The sequence below is a fragment of the Myotis lucifugus genome, unplaced genomic scaffold, assembly GCF_000147115.1.
Source record: "Myotis lucifugus unplaced genomic scaffold, Myoluc2.0 scaffold_4, whole genome shotgun sequence".
Classification (NCBI taxonomy): Eukaryota; Metazoa; Chordata; class Mammalia; order Chiroptera; family Vespertilionidae; genus Myotis; species Myotis lucifugus.
In genome coordinates this window covers 6,554,328-6,570,767 of record NW_005871052.1, presented here as the reverse complement: position 1 = coordinate 6,570,767, position 16,440 = coordinate 6,554,328, and the positions used below count along the sequence as shown (strand labels likewise).

The window sequence follows — 16,440 nt, the reverse complement described above, 5'->3', positions numbered from 1 at the left end:
AAATGTCTATTTGTCCATTTGCCAACATACATATTGCTTTGTGTGTTAAAACCTGGAGGAGGTAGTTGGCATCAATGAACAAACTTAAAGCTTAATTTGGTAATTTATCTTGTTCTGATGAGTATTCTAAAACTACCAGAAATGAAGCAGTAGTTTAAGTCTAAATTATTTTATGCTATCACAATATTCTGACCTTGCAGCTTAGCTAGACTACTCAAAGTTTTATTCTCTCACAAATATACTCAACTTATCCCATAAAGCATTACTTTGAAATTTTAAATAATACATATAGTGGGAAGGTTGTCAAATTTGTTTCCCTATCTAAATCTATATGCCTCAGGATACAAGATTAATATTCAGAAATCAGTTGCCTTTTTATACACCAATAATGAAATATCAGAAAGAGAAACTAAGAAAACAATGTCATTTACAATTGCATAAAAAATAAGAAACTTAGAAATAAATTTAACCAAGGAAAATTATAAGATACTGAAGAAAGAAATTAAAGAAGGAACAAATAAGTGGAAGCATATACCATGCTCATAGATAGGAAGAATTAATATTAAAATTTCCATACTATCCAAAGCAATCGAGAGAGTTAATGCAATTCTATTAAAATACCAATGGCATATTTCACAAATCTGGAACAAATAATCCAGAAATTTATGTAGAAGCACAAAAGACTCCAAATAGCCTTAGCAATCTTGAGAAAGAAGAACAAAGTTAGAGGTATCATTCTACCTTCTATCAAACTATACTACAAGGCCATAGTAATCAAAATAGCATAGTACTGACATAAAAACAAACATAAATAAATGGCACAGAATAGAGAGCCCAGAAATAAAACCATGGCTACAGTCAATTAGTATTTTTTATTTTTAAAAAATATATTTTATTGATTTTTACAGAGAAGAAGGGTGAGGGATAGAGAGTTAGAAACATCAATGAGAGAGAAACATCAATCAGCTGCCTCCTGCACGCCCCCTACTGGGGATCGAGCCCACAACCAAGGTACATGCCCTTGACCAGAATTGAACCCAGGACCCTTCAGTCCACAGGCTGATGCTCTATCCACTGAGCCAAACCAGTTAGGGCGTCAATTAGTATTTGACCAAGGAGGCAGTAATTTACAATCAGGTAAAGATGGTCTATTCAATAAATGATGTTGGGAAAATTGGACAGATACATGCTTAAAATGAAACTAGACCACCTTCTTACACCATACATAAGTATACCAGTAAACTTGAAATGGTTTAAAAACTTAAATGTAGGACTCAAAACCATAGAACTCCTAGAAGAAAACATAGGCAGTAAAATCGCGGAAATTTCTCTTAGCAATATTTTTTTTCTGATATGTCTCCTAGGGCAAGGGAAACAAAAGAAAAATAAACAAGTGGGACTACCATCAAACTAAAATGTTTTTTCACAGCTAAGGAAACCATTAATAAAACAAAAAGACAACCCACTGAATGGGAGAATATATTCGCCAATGATACATCTGATAAGGGGTTAATATCCAGAATTTATAAAAAATGTATACAACTCAACATAAAAAAGCAAACAATCCAATTAAGAAATGGCCAAAAAAAGAAAATAGAAATGGACATAGGACCTGCATAGACAATTCTCCAAAAAGGACATACAGATGGCCAATAGATAAAAAGATGTTCAATATCACTAATCATCAGAGAAATGTAAATTAAAACTGCAATTAGATACCACTGCTCACCTGCTAGAATGGCTATCATCAATAAGTCAACAAACAACAAGTGTTGGTGAGGATGTAGAGAAAAAGGAACCCTAGTGCACTGTTTTTATTTTTAATTCAATTAATTGGGGTGACTTTAGTTAATAAAATTATATAGGTTTCAGGGGTACAATGTAATATATCATCTCTAGTGCATTGTTGGTGGGTATACAGATTGGTGCAACCACTATGGAAAATAGTGGAAAATTAAAAATGGAACTGCTTATGACCCAGCAATTCCACTTTTGGGAATATATCCAAAGAATCCTGAAACACTAATTCAAAAGAATATATGTACCCCTATGTTCATTGCAGCATTATTTATTTATTTAAAAGTAAATTTTATTGATTTTTTACAGAGAGCAAGGAAGAGGGATAGAGAGTTAGAAACATCGATGAGAGAGAAACATCGACCAGCTGCCTCCTGCACACCCCCTACTGGGGATGTGCCCGCAACCAAGGTACATGCCCTTGACCTGAATCAAACCTGGGATCCTTCAGTCCGCAGGCCGACGCTCTATCCACTGAGCCAAACCGGTTAGGGCTGCAGCATTATTTATAATAGCCAAGATATGGAAGCAAACCAAGTGTCCATCAATAGTTGAGTGGATAAAGAAGATGTGGTACACACTTTAACAGCTGGTAACTCACTTAATTTTGAAAACGAACTGTATGTTAATAAACACTAACTTTATAATCATTCAAAGTGTGTATACATTTTTGGGACACCCTGTATACAATGGAGTACTACTCGGCTGAAAAAAAGGGCGCTTACCTTTTGAGATAGCATGGATGGACCAAGAGGGTATGCCAAGTGAAATAAGTCAGACAGACAAAGACAAATACTGTGGATTCTAATGAGTAAAATAAAGAAAATAGAAACATACTCACAGATACAGAGAACAGACTTGTCAGAGGGAAGAGGAGTTTGGGGGCTGGGTGAAAAAGGTGAAGGGATTAAGCAGTACAAATTGGTAGTTACAGAAGAGTCACAAAGATGTAGATTACAACATGGGGAATATAGTCAGTTGTGTCATGATAACTATGTATAGGGCTAGGTGGGTGCTTGGGGCGGTGGGGGACCACTCTGAGTGCATAATTCTCTGACCACTTTGCTGTACATCTGAGGTTGGTTGCTGGGGTCCAATCCCAGCGGGTCCAGGGGTCCCCAAAGGTGTGGACGGAGTCGGCGAAGAAGGAATGACACGAAGACAGCCTTCAGTTGATCAGCAGCCTAGTCAGGACCTCTAGCCAGGATCTCCAGCCAAAGTTCGGGTCGGAGTTCTGGTTAGGAACTGATGAGGATCTGAGGAGGATCTGATGTTTAATGTCTTGTTACATCCGTATTTATACCAGCCGATTTTAATCCTGTCAATTTCTATTACAAAGGTTAGGGCGTTTCTTATCTCCATTCCAGGGAGTAAAGATTATGTAGCTTAACTACCGCCTGGCACTTAATTAAGGGGTTGTATCTCCTCCCTAACCTCAGGGAAAAATCCCCACCTGGGGAAAGAACCTTTCTCAGAGAGGTGACTTGGTTAAAACACATGGCACTAAGGAGAGCAAACATATTAAGAACAATATGCTGCCAAAACCGGTTTGGCTCAGTGGATAGAGCGTCGGCCTGCGGACTGAAGGGTCCCGGGTTCGATTCCGGTCGGGGGCGTGTGCCTTGGTTGCGGGCACATCCTCACTGGGGGGTGTGCAGGAGGCGGCTGATCGATGTTTCTCTCTCATCGATGTTTCTAACTCTCTATCCCTCTCCCTTCCTCTCTGTAAAAAATCAATAAAATATATTTAAAAAAAAAAAAAAAAAAAAAAAAAAAAGAACAATATGCTATATATGCCAGGTCCCTTGAAACATATGCTGTGCAGATGTTTCTGTCCTGCAGCGACTGTGTCAAGCAGCAAGGATGGACCGGCTTCCGGCAGTTGGTACAGAAAAATATTGCCCTAGCTGGTTTGGCCCAGAGGATAGAACATTGACCTATGGACTGAAGGGTCCTGGTTTCGATTCCAGTCAAGGGCACATGCCTGGGTTGCGGGCTCAGTCCCCAGTAGGGGGCGTGCAGGAGGCAGCCAATCAATGATTCTCTCTCATTGTTGATGTTTCCATCTCTCCCTCTCCCTTCCTCTATGAAATTAATAAAAATATATTTAAAAAAGAAAAATATTGAATGTTAAGTGTTTGTATAAACAAAAAATACACAAAAATATGTGTGTCTGAAGAATTTAGGTGATTTACTTTAGAATCATTGCCAATTTTTATTTATTTATTAAAAAATTTAAGTGTAAAAAAAAATTTAAGTGTAGTGGTAAGATATATTGGGGCGAAGGGAAATAATACACGGTTGGGGGTGTAGAGGGTAGGGAGGCTCCAGCAACAACTGCCTAGAAGCATTGCCAATTTTAAATGTTATTGAAGAGCTATCAAGTATTTTTTCAACTAGGGTGAACGCCATGAATCCCATTCTTTTAAAAAATATATATTTTATTGATTTTTTACAGAGAGGAAGGGAGAGGGATAGAGAGTTAGAAACATCGATGAGAGAGAAACACCGATCAGCTGCCCCCTGCACACCCCCTACTGGGGATGTGCCCACAATCAAGGTACATGCCCTTGACCAGAATCGAACCTGGGACCCTTCAGTCCACAGGCCGACGCTCTATCTACTGAGCCAAACTGGTTAGGGCATGAATCCTATTTTTAATTTCACCCTAAAACATTATTTTAGGGGGTGTGTTGTGTTCTTTTAAATTATTATTTAGAACTAGGTACTATGGTAGTTATAGAAGCATAGATGTTGAATTTTCACCTTTGTGACTATTTTATTGGAGATATTAATACCACTTTGTAAGCATTTTGGGGGTACCTACTAACTGTTCAACCCCAGACAACCTGATTACTTCCTTAAAACATAAAACATTCCCTTCTGTTTGTAAAGCTCATTTAATTAATACGGTAATCATAAAAAGTTGTAATAAGCTTGTGCATTACAAGGAAGATTCAGGTTGATGCATTTAGAGACATGATGTGTTTTATTATTTTTCCTTTTTGCATTGATTTTTGATTAAGGAAGAGAGAGAGAGGGAGAGGGAGAGAGAGAGGGAGAGATTGTCTCCTGTAGGCGCAGGGACAGGGGATGGAACAAGAAACTTGGGTATGTGTCCTAATGGGGAATCAAACCTGCCACCTTTGGATGTACAGAACGATGCTCCAATCCACTGAGCAACACCAGTCAGGGCAAGGGATGAGGTGTTTTAGAATGAGTGAATGTCTTGGTGGCTGAGTATATACATGGTAGAGGATCTTGCAGTTTATAATGATAAACTTGATATAGAAACTAGAGAGCTAGTAGATTTCATATTCTTCTGATAAAGGTTATCAGAAGGTAAACCTGGTTTTCTGCCTTTGAGCAAACTTTTTTTAAAACAACACAGTGTTAATATTGTAGTTAAAAACTAGCGTGCGAATAAATGGAAGCCCTCTTAAAAGCCATCTTAATTTCATGTGATGTAGTTTTAAGATTTTAAAATTGGAGGTGAGTATGTATCTTAATAGGCTGTGCACAATGGCAAGTACAACTTCCTGTCCCAGAAGGTAAGGAGTTCTGAAGCTATTTTTTTTATTTATGTGGATTAGTGTTGAGGGGGAAGGAATAATTCCTTCTGAAATACTTAGTTGCAGGCCTATAATTTAGATCTGTGGGCATCTTTAAGTGTTGTCTGTCAAGACTTAATAGGAATTTGACAACAGGTAGGATGGAAAATATTTTATTTAATATTTACATATGTTTATTGTGTGTCAGACACTTTTATAAGCCTTTTTGCAAATATTAATTTGTTTAATATTTATAGTTTATGTACTATTTTGAGTTCTGCAACATTATCAGACTTGATACTCTTTTTATGGGAACTGGTTTCAAATGGTTCCAGTGGAAAATATAAGTAATCCTGTGATTAGTTTCCCTCTACATCTTATGACAAATATTTAATGAAACAAAGTATCAAAAGACCATATCTCTATTTTAAATTAGTGAGATGGAGCCTCACCCTCTTACTGTTAATGTTCATAGTTTTAAAAATCCTAGGATTTTGCTGCTAATTTTTAAAAAGTCAAATTGGAAAACAGGAATAAAAATTAATTTTTCCTCAAATGATTCTGTACCACTTACTTGCATTGTATTGCTACATTTTATGCATCTCATTTCTATGTGAAACTTACAGTGGTATATACTGTAATATTTTTACATCCTTGGAATCCTCTAGGTTTTTATTTATTTATTTTTCTAAATATTTTTATTTAGGAGAGGAAGGGAGAGGGAGAGAGAGATAGTAACATCAATGATGAGAGAGAATCATTGATTGGCTGCCCCCTGCACGCCCCACACTGGGGAAGGAGTCCATAATCAGGGTATGTGCCCTGACCAGGAATCCAATCTGACCTCCTGGTTCATAGGTCATCGCTCAACCACTGAGGGGGAGCGGGGAGGGGGCTCTAGGTTTTTAAGTGCTGGACAAATTAAAGAATAAATGTGGAAGTGATTCAGAGATTGGAATGATCATGTGAAGGTAGTCTGAGGTGAGATCCCTGTCCTAACTCCAACTCACAAAGATTACGAATTTAAAAGCATGAATTAATATATATATGTATAAAACTTATGAATTAAAAAATGCTGGAAATCATTTTTCAGTGGAGAGATGAGAGCAAGTTTATGGTTCTAGCATTTACATCTGGAGTTAGGCTACACAATCCAGCAGACGTGCGTTAATTTCATGCTCGGAACTATTGGGAAGATAATTTACAAGGAGCTCTATTACTTCTTGGCTGGCGGTTAGGAAACTACTGGTGACAGAAATTTGGGTGGGTTTTTGTTTTGTTTTGGTTTTGGTGAAGGAGGAAGGAGGCGCTGTGCAGCGCCTAAAAAACTTCCCGAGGCCGCTTGCCAGCCAGGGGGCAGCAGGAAACCAGAAAGCTTCATTGTAGCCGTGTTCCCTCTCACGTGACGTGTCCCTCTCCCAGCCTCGCCCGCCCTGCTTCCGGCCTGGGCATCACCCGGAAGTGGGGGGAGGAGTGTGGGAGGGGTAGAGGCGGCTGGCGGGTAGCCACAGAGGCACGAGTTGCCGCCGCCGCCGCCGCCGCCGCCGCCGCCGCCGCCGCCTACTATGACTTCTTCCGCGGTGTGAGATTGGAGCCTCCGCGCGTGGATTTGTCGCTGTCACGGGCTACGTAGCTCCCGAGGTTTAACCATAGGACAAACACCAGGTAAGTCTTATATCGGTTTCCCGTCGTCCCCTTCTACTGGAGGGGTGTTCTCTACTGTCAGTCTGTGCTACTGAGTGTGGCAAGAAGGTCATTTTAATCTGGGGTGGTTTCCAAACTCACTTCTTCACAACTCCCGGTATTTACCACACTCTTGTTTTACTTCCCTTTCCAGGGGAATGAGATGGGGAGATTAGGTCCTGACCTGTGTCAGTTTCTTGTACCCTATTGGGGTAGTGTCCTGATCATCCGTGGCCTATCTTATTACCTAATTAATTTGGAAGGTCTGTGCCCGATATTGGAAGTCACATAGGCTGATCATGTCATCATCAATGAAATAAAATAAAAATTGTTTTGCTTCTTGTGTCCCTCTGGGAGCATAAGCTAAACTGAGGGAGCACTTTTGTTTCCATTCCATTTTGTTCACTCTGCCCCCTCCCCAGTAAAGTTACTCACCATCCTTGTCGCACACTGTGTCATCTTTATCTTTGTCACTTTTTTTGTTGTAGAAGGGGTCGTTATCTTAATCACCGACAATACTTATGGGGGTTCACAAATCAATATTTTTCAGCATTTCATCTTTGTCTTAATACAGTTTCTTCATCTACAATAATAAGGCTTTGTATTGAGAGTGTGTGCAGAACATTGAATTAGGTGATATTGAGGTGTGGGGGTGGGTGATAGGGTGCATAAACAAGAAATAGGCCAGAGTCGTTGGCCTAAGAGTTTGCACTCAAGTAGTTGAGTTTAGTTATGAAGATTCTGGATTCTAGCAGGCTCAGTGATGAATTACTAGGCTGCTTTTCTAATCCTTTTTAAAGGATATTTTGAACTGAGATTTTAAAAAATGTATTTTTAATTAAATTTATTGGGATGACATTGGTTAAGATATTTTTTATCTCTTAAACTTTCTTATGTCTACAGTCATGACATGAGAGGGGTTTTTTTTTATACTGGAGGGTCTCACAGTGTAGTAGGAAAGACTAATACACCCTTTTAATCTCAGTAACGTATATTAGAAACAGAAAGTGTTATGAGAGTACAGGGAAAGGAGCATTTGAACTAGGCCCTGAAGAATGGATAGAATTTAGCTTTGTAGTGGAGGGCAGGCCAAGTAGAAAAAATAATGTGAGCAACAGCTTGGGGGGCTAAGAAGATGCAGGACATCCAACAACACACTATGTTATCCCAATTTCTAACACAGCCACATCTTCTAAGATTTTACTGGTTAAAAGAAAAAAACATATAATACAAAATTGGTAAACTTACAACCATATCCAACTACCCTGCAGCCAATAAAAAGGTTTATACACTTCTGGTCAAGATGATGGAGTAGAATGTCAACTGTAATTGAAAAATAAAAACAAATAGAAATCACCCATAATTCCATTACCTCATAATATATCCACTGTTTTTTCTTCTGTATTGGTGAGATTCTTTACTCCTGCTAACATTAAACATTTAATCCATAAAAAGTTTATATAGAGAAAAAATACATGTAATGTCAAAAACAGTGTTAATGTAGTATGATATTTATTTCTGACGAAAACTCAAATCTAAAAGAGAAAAAAGTGAAGCTTGCTATAGGTACTTTAATTTTGAGTGTTGTGTCTAAAATATAATTTGGAATCATTTTCCAAATTGCTGGGAATGAATAACAACATTGTCTAAAGCCAGAAGCTGTCCCAGGTTTTCCCCACGGAATTTCTGCATTTCTTTTTCTCCTTCAAACTGATTTCTCTACTGGTCTTAACCTGATAGAATCTATTATTTCCCAACCATAGTCTTACAAAGGACTAGATTCGTGGCCTCTTGGTAGAGTTAGCTTAAACAATAATCCCTCCAGAGAATAGGTTAACATCTCTGGTCTGTAGTGCAGAAGGTTGTTTTTCTTTTAAAAGTACATGCAAAAGCAGTAAAATGTGTTTGAAAATGAGAGCAAGAGAGTGAGCAAAAATAACCCCGACTAACGCACTACAACCTTTATTTCTCTAAGGGCTCTAAGGCAATAGATTGCTTTTTATAAACCCTTGTTATAACTAAAGTTTGCCAGTCTACACACACTTGGAAATCTTTAATCAATACTTTAGACATCCCAGTGAGTGAAAATAATCTTCATTTGCCAGTTGGTAAAATAAATTTTGAGAAGAGATTTTTCTGACATGATGAGAATAATGTTTGGGAGTTTTGCCTCAAAATTTCCTTTATTCATCTTTGTTAAAGGGCAGTAGAGCATTTAAAGGTTTCACAGAGTTTGGTTTTTAAATACTGATCTTTCTTAGGACATAAATTAAGATGGGAACAGGGAGCGGGGAGGCAGACAATAGTCAGGCCTTTTCATTTTAATTTACCATCTCAGCAATCCCGTTTTTAACTTATAAAGTTGTCTTCAGGTTGATTTAATGTGATATAACTTACTTGCTGTGATAGTATGGCAGGAAATGTATCACAAGACTTTTGGAAAGTGTTTCATTAAAGTGAAAGAGTAGGATGTATCTGGTTTCATAAATATGTTCCTAGTTTCTCCAGCACTGTTAGAAAATGTAAGTGATTTCCTCATCCTTATGGGCTCAGCTGTGTGGGATATTGGTAGGTTACATCAGTTTTCACAGATACTTCTTTCCTTGAAGGAAACGATGATAAAATATCCCCATTTTGAGCCAATTAGTTTTGCTTTGTCCCATGTTTTCTGCCCACATTTAGAATTATACAGCTGTGTCTCAAGGATTTAATTTTTAACCTATTTTTACTTTATAATTCTCTAGTGTAGAATTCCAGTTTTCCCGACCCATAATCAAAAGTACATTTTAACAATTTACTGATTGAAGTAAATGGGGTATTTCACATCTTAGGGAAATTGTTTTAGCCTGGCCATTTACCTTAGTTGATTTTGTTGGTAAAAATGATTGTTTTGTTTTAATTGATGCTGATCCTGCTTATGTATTTGATGTCCCCAACCAAAGCAGATCGGGAAGGAATAACATTAGAATTACTTCCCTCCCCTGCCCCCTCCTGTATGCTTCCTGGAATTGTGAAGAAACTGGTTTCTGCCCTCCTGAGTGTTCACCTGAAGCACACTACCTGCCACTCACGAGAGGAGAGCACTAAGAGGGCTTCTGTTAAGACATGAAAAACTGTCAACAGAGATATAAGAACAGGGAGAAAGAATTTCACAGTGGAATTCTAAAAAAGATTCTCAGGGCTATTTAGGATAAATTTGTAGTTGACCTACACTGTCATGAGGATAATTAAGAGTTGATCCTTGAGCTAACAAAAACAGAGAGCTTAGTTGTTAAAGCATTCCCAGTGTAATATCCTTTGGTAATCCTTGCACTTAAAATGGCAGGAAAAAAAAGATTTCTAATTTTTTTTTGGTGATGCTAAAATTATTTGCTCTAAGAATTCTTATTTAATGATTATACTATCAATTTAATAAAATAAAGTACCATATATTGATTATTGATAACTATATTAATTATATTATTAAAACACTATGAATATTAAATTATTTCTATACAACTATTTTCATTTTGGTCAAGAAATGTTTTCTCTTATTTTACTATACCATTTTACTGTTAATTATTAATATCATTTTTAGTTCAGATTTATAGCCACAATATCTTGGTATTAATTTCTAATCACAACAGTAAGTTCATTTTTATGTATTAGCAATCAGATTGGTGTCATATATCTTCAAGTATTGTCTATCTAAAGCAGTGTTTTATCTTGTTCATCTTTTTCTAGCTAGGTGATAACAGGATAAACCTTTGTAGTCTTCAGATAGTTTTAAAGTCTTAAATTCATTGTATGATGATGGATAAAGGAATAATTTATTTAGTATAGTATGTTATTTGACCTTGAGTGTCAGGGTATGATTGAGATTGTTCACTGTATTATTACAAATATAACTCACAAATTCCTGTTAATTAACTTTAGGGCAAGTGATAAGTCATTGGATCCTGAATCTTTCACTCTTTAAAAAAATGTTTTATTAGAGAGAGAGGAAGAGAGAGGGATATATAGAAACATCAATGATGAGAGAGAATCATTGATCTACTGCCTCCTGCATGCCCCCTACCAGGGATGAAGCCTGCAATCTGGGCATGTGCCCTGACCAGGAATGGAACTGTGACCTTCTGGTTCATGGGTCAATGCTCAACCGATGAGCCACACCTACCAGACTTTCACTCTTTTTTTTTTTGCATTTAAATGAAAAATTCCAGAATTGTTCCTCTGTCTGATGTGAAAAAATAAATCCCGTACTTTGTCTGTTATTTTCACTTTGGTAAGAGTTGACATATTTTTTCATAGGGCAAAGATTTTAAAGTGATATTCAGCTTTATTAAATCCTGAAATACATGCAAATATATGAAAGTATATCTGCATATATATATTTCTATAAGTGAAAACTGAGATCAAAGTGAATATATAGCTCCATGTATTTTTTAAAATATATTTTATTGAGAGGAAGGGAGAGGGATAGAGTTAGAAACATCGATGAGAAACATCGATCAGTTGCCTCCCGCACACCCCCCACTGGGGATATGCCTGCAACCAAGGTACATGCCCTTGACCAGAATCGAACCTGGGACCCCTCAGTCTGCAGGCCGACGCTCTATCCACTGAGCCAAACCAGTTAGGGCAGCTCCATGTATTTTTAAAAATTTTTACCTTTATTGTTGAAATGGGGGGAGAAAAGGGGGATATCAAAATTTTAATCCTAGACCTAGTAAGTGGCTAAACTGAGATTAATCAATCTGGCTTGAGAACCTATACTCTTACCTAACAAAAATGAACTGTATTTTTTTAAAAATATGTTTTTTATTGATTTTTAGATAGAGAGGAAGGGAGAGGGAGAGAAACATTGATGAGAAACATTATCAGTTGTCTGCCTCCTGCAAGCCCCCTGTTGGGGATTGAGCCCAAAACTGGGAATGTGCCCTGACTGGGAATGGAACCAGCAACTTCCTGGTGCATGGGTCAATGCTCAACCACTGAGCCACACTGGCTGGGCTCAACTATGTTTTTTTTAATCCTCACCTAAGGATATTTTTTCCATTGCTTTTCAGAAAGAGTGGAAGGGAGGGAGGGAGGGAGGGAGAGGGAGAGAGGGAGAGAAGGAGAGAAGCAGAGAGAGAGAAACATAGATCTGAGAGAGACACATTGACTGGTTGCCCCCTACACGTGCCCTTACCAGGGGTAGGGAGAGAACGCACAACCCAGATACCTGCCCTCGACTGGGAATTGAACCTGCAACCCTTTTGTGTACAGGGTGATGCTCTAACCATTTAGAAACACCAGCCAGGGCTGAACTGTATTTTTTTTTAATATATTTTATTGATTTTTTACAGAGAGGAAGGGAGAGGGATAGAGAGCCAGAAACATCAATGAGAGAGAAACATTGATCAGCTGCCTCCTGCACGCCCCCCACTGGGGATGTGCCCGCAACCAAGGTACATGCCCTCGACTGGGAATTGAACCTGCAACCCTTTTGTGTACAGGATGATGCTCTAACCATTTAGAAACACCAGCCAGGGCTGAACTGTATTTTTTAAAGAACATACACATTTGAGCAAAATTAGGTCCTAAGAATTAAGTACATTGTTTGTCCTACAGAGAGAAATGCCCAAGCAAAATCTCAGACATCTCTCATAGCAATATGTTTACTGATACATCTCCTAGGGGCAAAGGAAACTAAGGAGAAAATAAACAAATGGGACTACATCAAAATAAAAAGCTTCTGCACATCAAAAGAAACCATCAACAAATGAAAAGGGAGCTCGTTGTATGGGAGAACATATTTGGCAATGATACATCTGATAAAGGGTTAATATCCAAACTATATAAGGAACTCATATAACTCAACAAATGGAAGAAAAACAATCCAATTAAAAAATGGGCAAAGGACCTAAATAGGCACTTCTCCAAATTAGACATACAGATGGCCAAGAGACATATGAAAAAATGCTCAAAGTCACTGATCATCAGAGAGATGCAAATTAAAATGACAATGAGGTATCACCTCACACCTGTCAGAATGGCTACCATCAACATATCAATAAATGAGCCCTATCTGGTTTGACTCAGTGGATAAAGTGTCGGCCTGTGGACTGAAGGGTCCCGGGTTCTATTCTGGTCAAGGGCACATGCTCGGGTTGTGGGCTTGATCCCCAGTAGGGGGCGTGCAGGAAGCAACCAATCAATGATTCTCATCATTGATATTTCAGTCTCTCCCTCTCCCTTCCTTTCTCTGAAATCAATAAAAAAAAACACAAGAAAAAACCACAACTGAACAAATGATAAGTGCTGGCGAGAATATGATGCGTAGAAAAGTGAACCCTAGTACACTTCTGATGGGAATGCAGAGTGGTGCAGCTATTATGGAAAACAGTATGGAGTCCTCAAAAAATTAAATATGGAACTGTCATTTGACCCAGTGATCCCACTTCTAGGAATATATCCTAAGAAACCCAAAACACCAATCAGAAAGGATATATGCACCTCTATGTTGATAGCAGCCCAATTTACAATAGCTAAGATCTGGAAACAACCAAGTGCCCATCAGTAGATGAGTGGATAAAAAAGCTATGGTACATTTACATTATGGAATACTATGCAGCAGTAAAAAAGAAGGATCTCTTACCCTTTGAGAGAGCATAGAAGGACCTGGAGATTATTATGCTAAGTGAAATAAGCCAGTCAGAGAAAGACAAATATCACATGACCTCACTTATATGTGGAATTTAATGAACAAAATAAACTGACAAACAAAATAGAGCCAGAGACATGGAAGCATGCAACAGACTGATGATTCTTAGAGGGAAGGGGGTCCAGGAAGGGATCACCCAAAGAACTTGTATACATATATGCATAACCTATGGACACAGATAATAGGGTGGTGAAGGCCTGGGGCAGAGGGGAGGGGCGGGCTACAAAGTCTCAAGGGGAGGGTGGAAAGGGGACATATGTAATACTTTCAACAATAAAGATTTTTTAAAAAGAGAGAGAAATGCCCAGCCTGGCCAGTGTGGGTCGGTGCATATGTGTCCTTCCCCCACCCCCCGCCCTTGACAATCCCCTGGCCTCCCTTACCCCCCAGTGTCTTATGTCCATTAGTTATGCTTATATGCATGCATACAAGTCCTTCGGTTGATCTCTTACTCCCCTCCCTTCTGCCCCCCAACCCTCTCTGGCTCCCACTGCAGTTTGACAATCAGTTTGAGGCAGCTCTGCCTCTGTATCTATTATTGTTCAAAAGTTTGTAATGGTCTTTATTATCCATGAATGAGTGAGATCATGTGGTGTTTTTCCTTCATTGACTGGCTTATTTCACTTAGCATAATGCTCTCCAGTTCCATCCATGCTGTTGCAAATGGTAAGAGTTCCTTCTTTTTTACAGCCGCATAGTATTCCATCGTGTAGATGTACCAGAGTTTTCTAATCCATTCATCTACTGATGGGCACTTAGGCTGTTTCCAGATCTTAGCTATGGTGAATTGTGCTGCTATGAACATAGGGATGCATATATCCTTTCTAATTGGTGTTTCTGGTTTCTTGGGATATATTCCTAGAAGTGGGATCACAGAGTCAAATGGGAGTTCCATTTCCAGCTTTTTGAGGAAACTCCATACTGTCTTCCATAGTGAACAATAAAGATTTTTTAAAAAGAGAGAGAAATGCCCAGCCTGGCCAGTGTGGGTCGGTGGTTGAGCATCGACCTGTGAACCAGGAAGTCTGGGTTCGATTCCCAGTGGGGCCATTCCTGGTTTGTGGGCTTGATCTCCAGTGTTGGGCATGCAGGAGGCAGCTGATCAGTGATTCTCTCTCATCATTGATGTTTCTCTCTTTTTCTCCCTTCCTCTCTGAAAACAATACAAATACATTAAAAATATATATTTTTTAAAAAAGAGAGATAAATGCCCATTTATCTTTTTTGAAAGTATGAATGAACAAATTTATTTGATGATTAAAAGTTAAAGTATTGCCTGGTGGTATGGCTCAGTGGTTGAGCATCAACCCATGAACCAAGAGGTCGCTGGTTCGATTCCAGCTCAGAGCACATGCCCAAGTTGCAGACTCGATCCTTAGTAGGGGGAGTGCAGAAGGCAGCCTATCGATGTTTCTCTCTCTTCCTCTCTCTCTAAAATCAATAAAAACATATTTTAAAAAAATTAAAGTATTGGCAGCTCAAAATTTCCTTGGTAGTGTCAAACTAAATTCAAAAGTAAGGATCCATAGTATTGTTTTTATTTAATTAACTTATTTAAATATATGCTAAAATAGCCAATGTTTAAAATGATGTTAGTCTTATATTATTTGTATTCTCAGAGTCTCCCAGGAAAAGAAATGGTTTATGTGTGTTTATCATCTTTACAGGAAGCACATCTTTGAACTTGGTTAGACTTTGATATATATGATATGTTTTTCATTTAAACTGTACTATGAGATCATGCAGTAAAAGTGATAAGCATAAATTGGAACATTGCTGGTTATATTTTCTGGACTATTGGATATTATTCTCCTGATAACGTCAAAACATCTTAACTTTACTACTGTACTGTGATGTGCTGTTTTGGAGAGGCACTATAACAGGATTAAAGAATGTGGTCTGTGGCACCAGACTGCCTGGATTGGAATTCCACCCAGCTCCTCTGCTTACTTGTATGACCCTAGACAGCTTTCTTACCTTTTTTTTTCTTTTGCCTAAGTTCCTCAAAATTTGGGGGCAATAACAGTACCTGACTCTTAGGATTGTCAGTGAATTAATACATATAAGCCCTAAAAGCAGTACCTGGCAGGCAATTTACACACAAAGTGGTTACTATTATTCTTTTCATACATTATTTACTGTAAATGTAGTTTTAACAATCTGCATAATAAAATTTCAAATTATAGTTTTGCTGTTCTATAAATTTAATAGATTACCAGAGCAATATGCTAATCAATTAGTACCTGCAAACAATATTTCATTTCTACATTACACTATAGAAAATGGAAAACTCACATTGGGAGGGTACCAGTAGCCTGCAGTACACCTACAGCATGTGCACATGGTATCTCAAAACTCATTATGACAGCTAGCAAGTCATATGACCCTGATGTACTCATTCTACTTCTTCACCAATCTGCTTGTAGAATTAGTGAGCCACAGACTCTGGGCTATTGAATTTCTCTTAATTGCCAAATGCTGAACCATACCTGATGAATAATTTCTGAAATATAAAATGTTAGCAATGGAAAAGGCTTTATTCATGTCTAATCTACTCTGCAAAATAGCTGCATTCTTATAAAGTTGTGTGCAAACTAAATTTTTTTATTGATTAAGGTATTACATATGTGTCCTTATCCCCCTGTTCCCGCCCTTCCCCCCACCCCGATCATGCCCTCATCCCCTGGTGTCCATGTCCATTGTAGCTATATGCATGCATAC

The 16,440-nt window shown here is 38.2% G+C and overlaps 1 protein-coding gene across 1 annotated transcript in view; it reads left to right on the top strand.

Annotated features, from left to right (window-relative positions):
• Positions 1-6,868: 6,868 nt before the first annotated feature.
• ATP7A (ATPase copper transporting alpha) overlaps positions 6,869-16,440 on the top strand; it is a 180,448-nt gene continuing 170,876 nt past the window's right edge. Inside the window, exon 1 of the mRNA XM_006082828.3 lies at positions 6,869-7,013. The gene's annotated coding sequence lies outside the window, so the exon portion shown is untranslated. The remainder of the gene's footprint in view (positions 7,014-16,440) is intronic.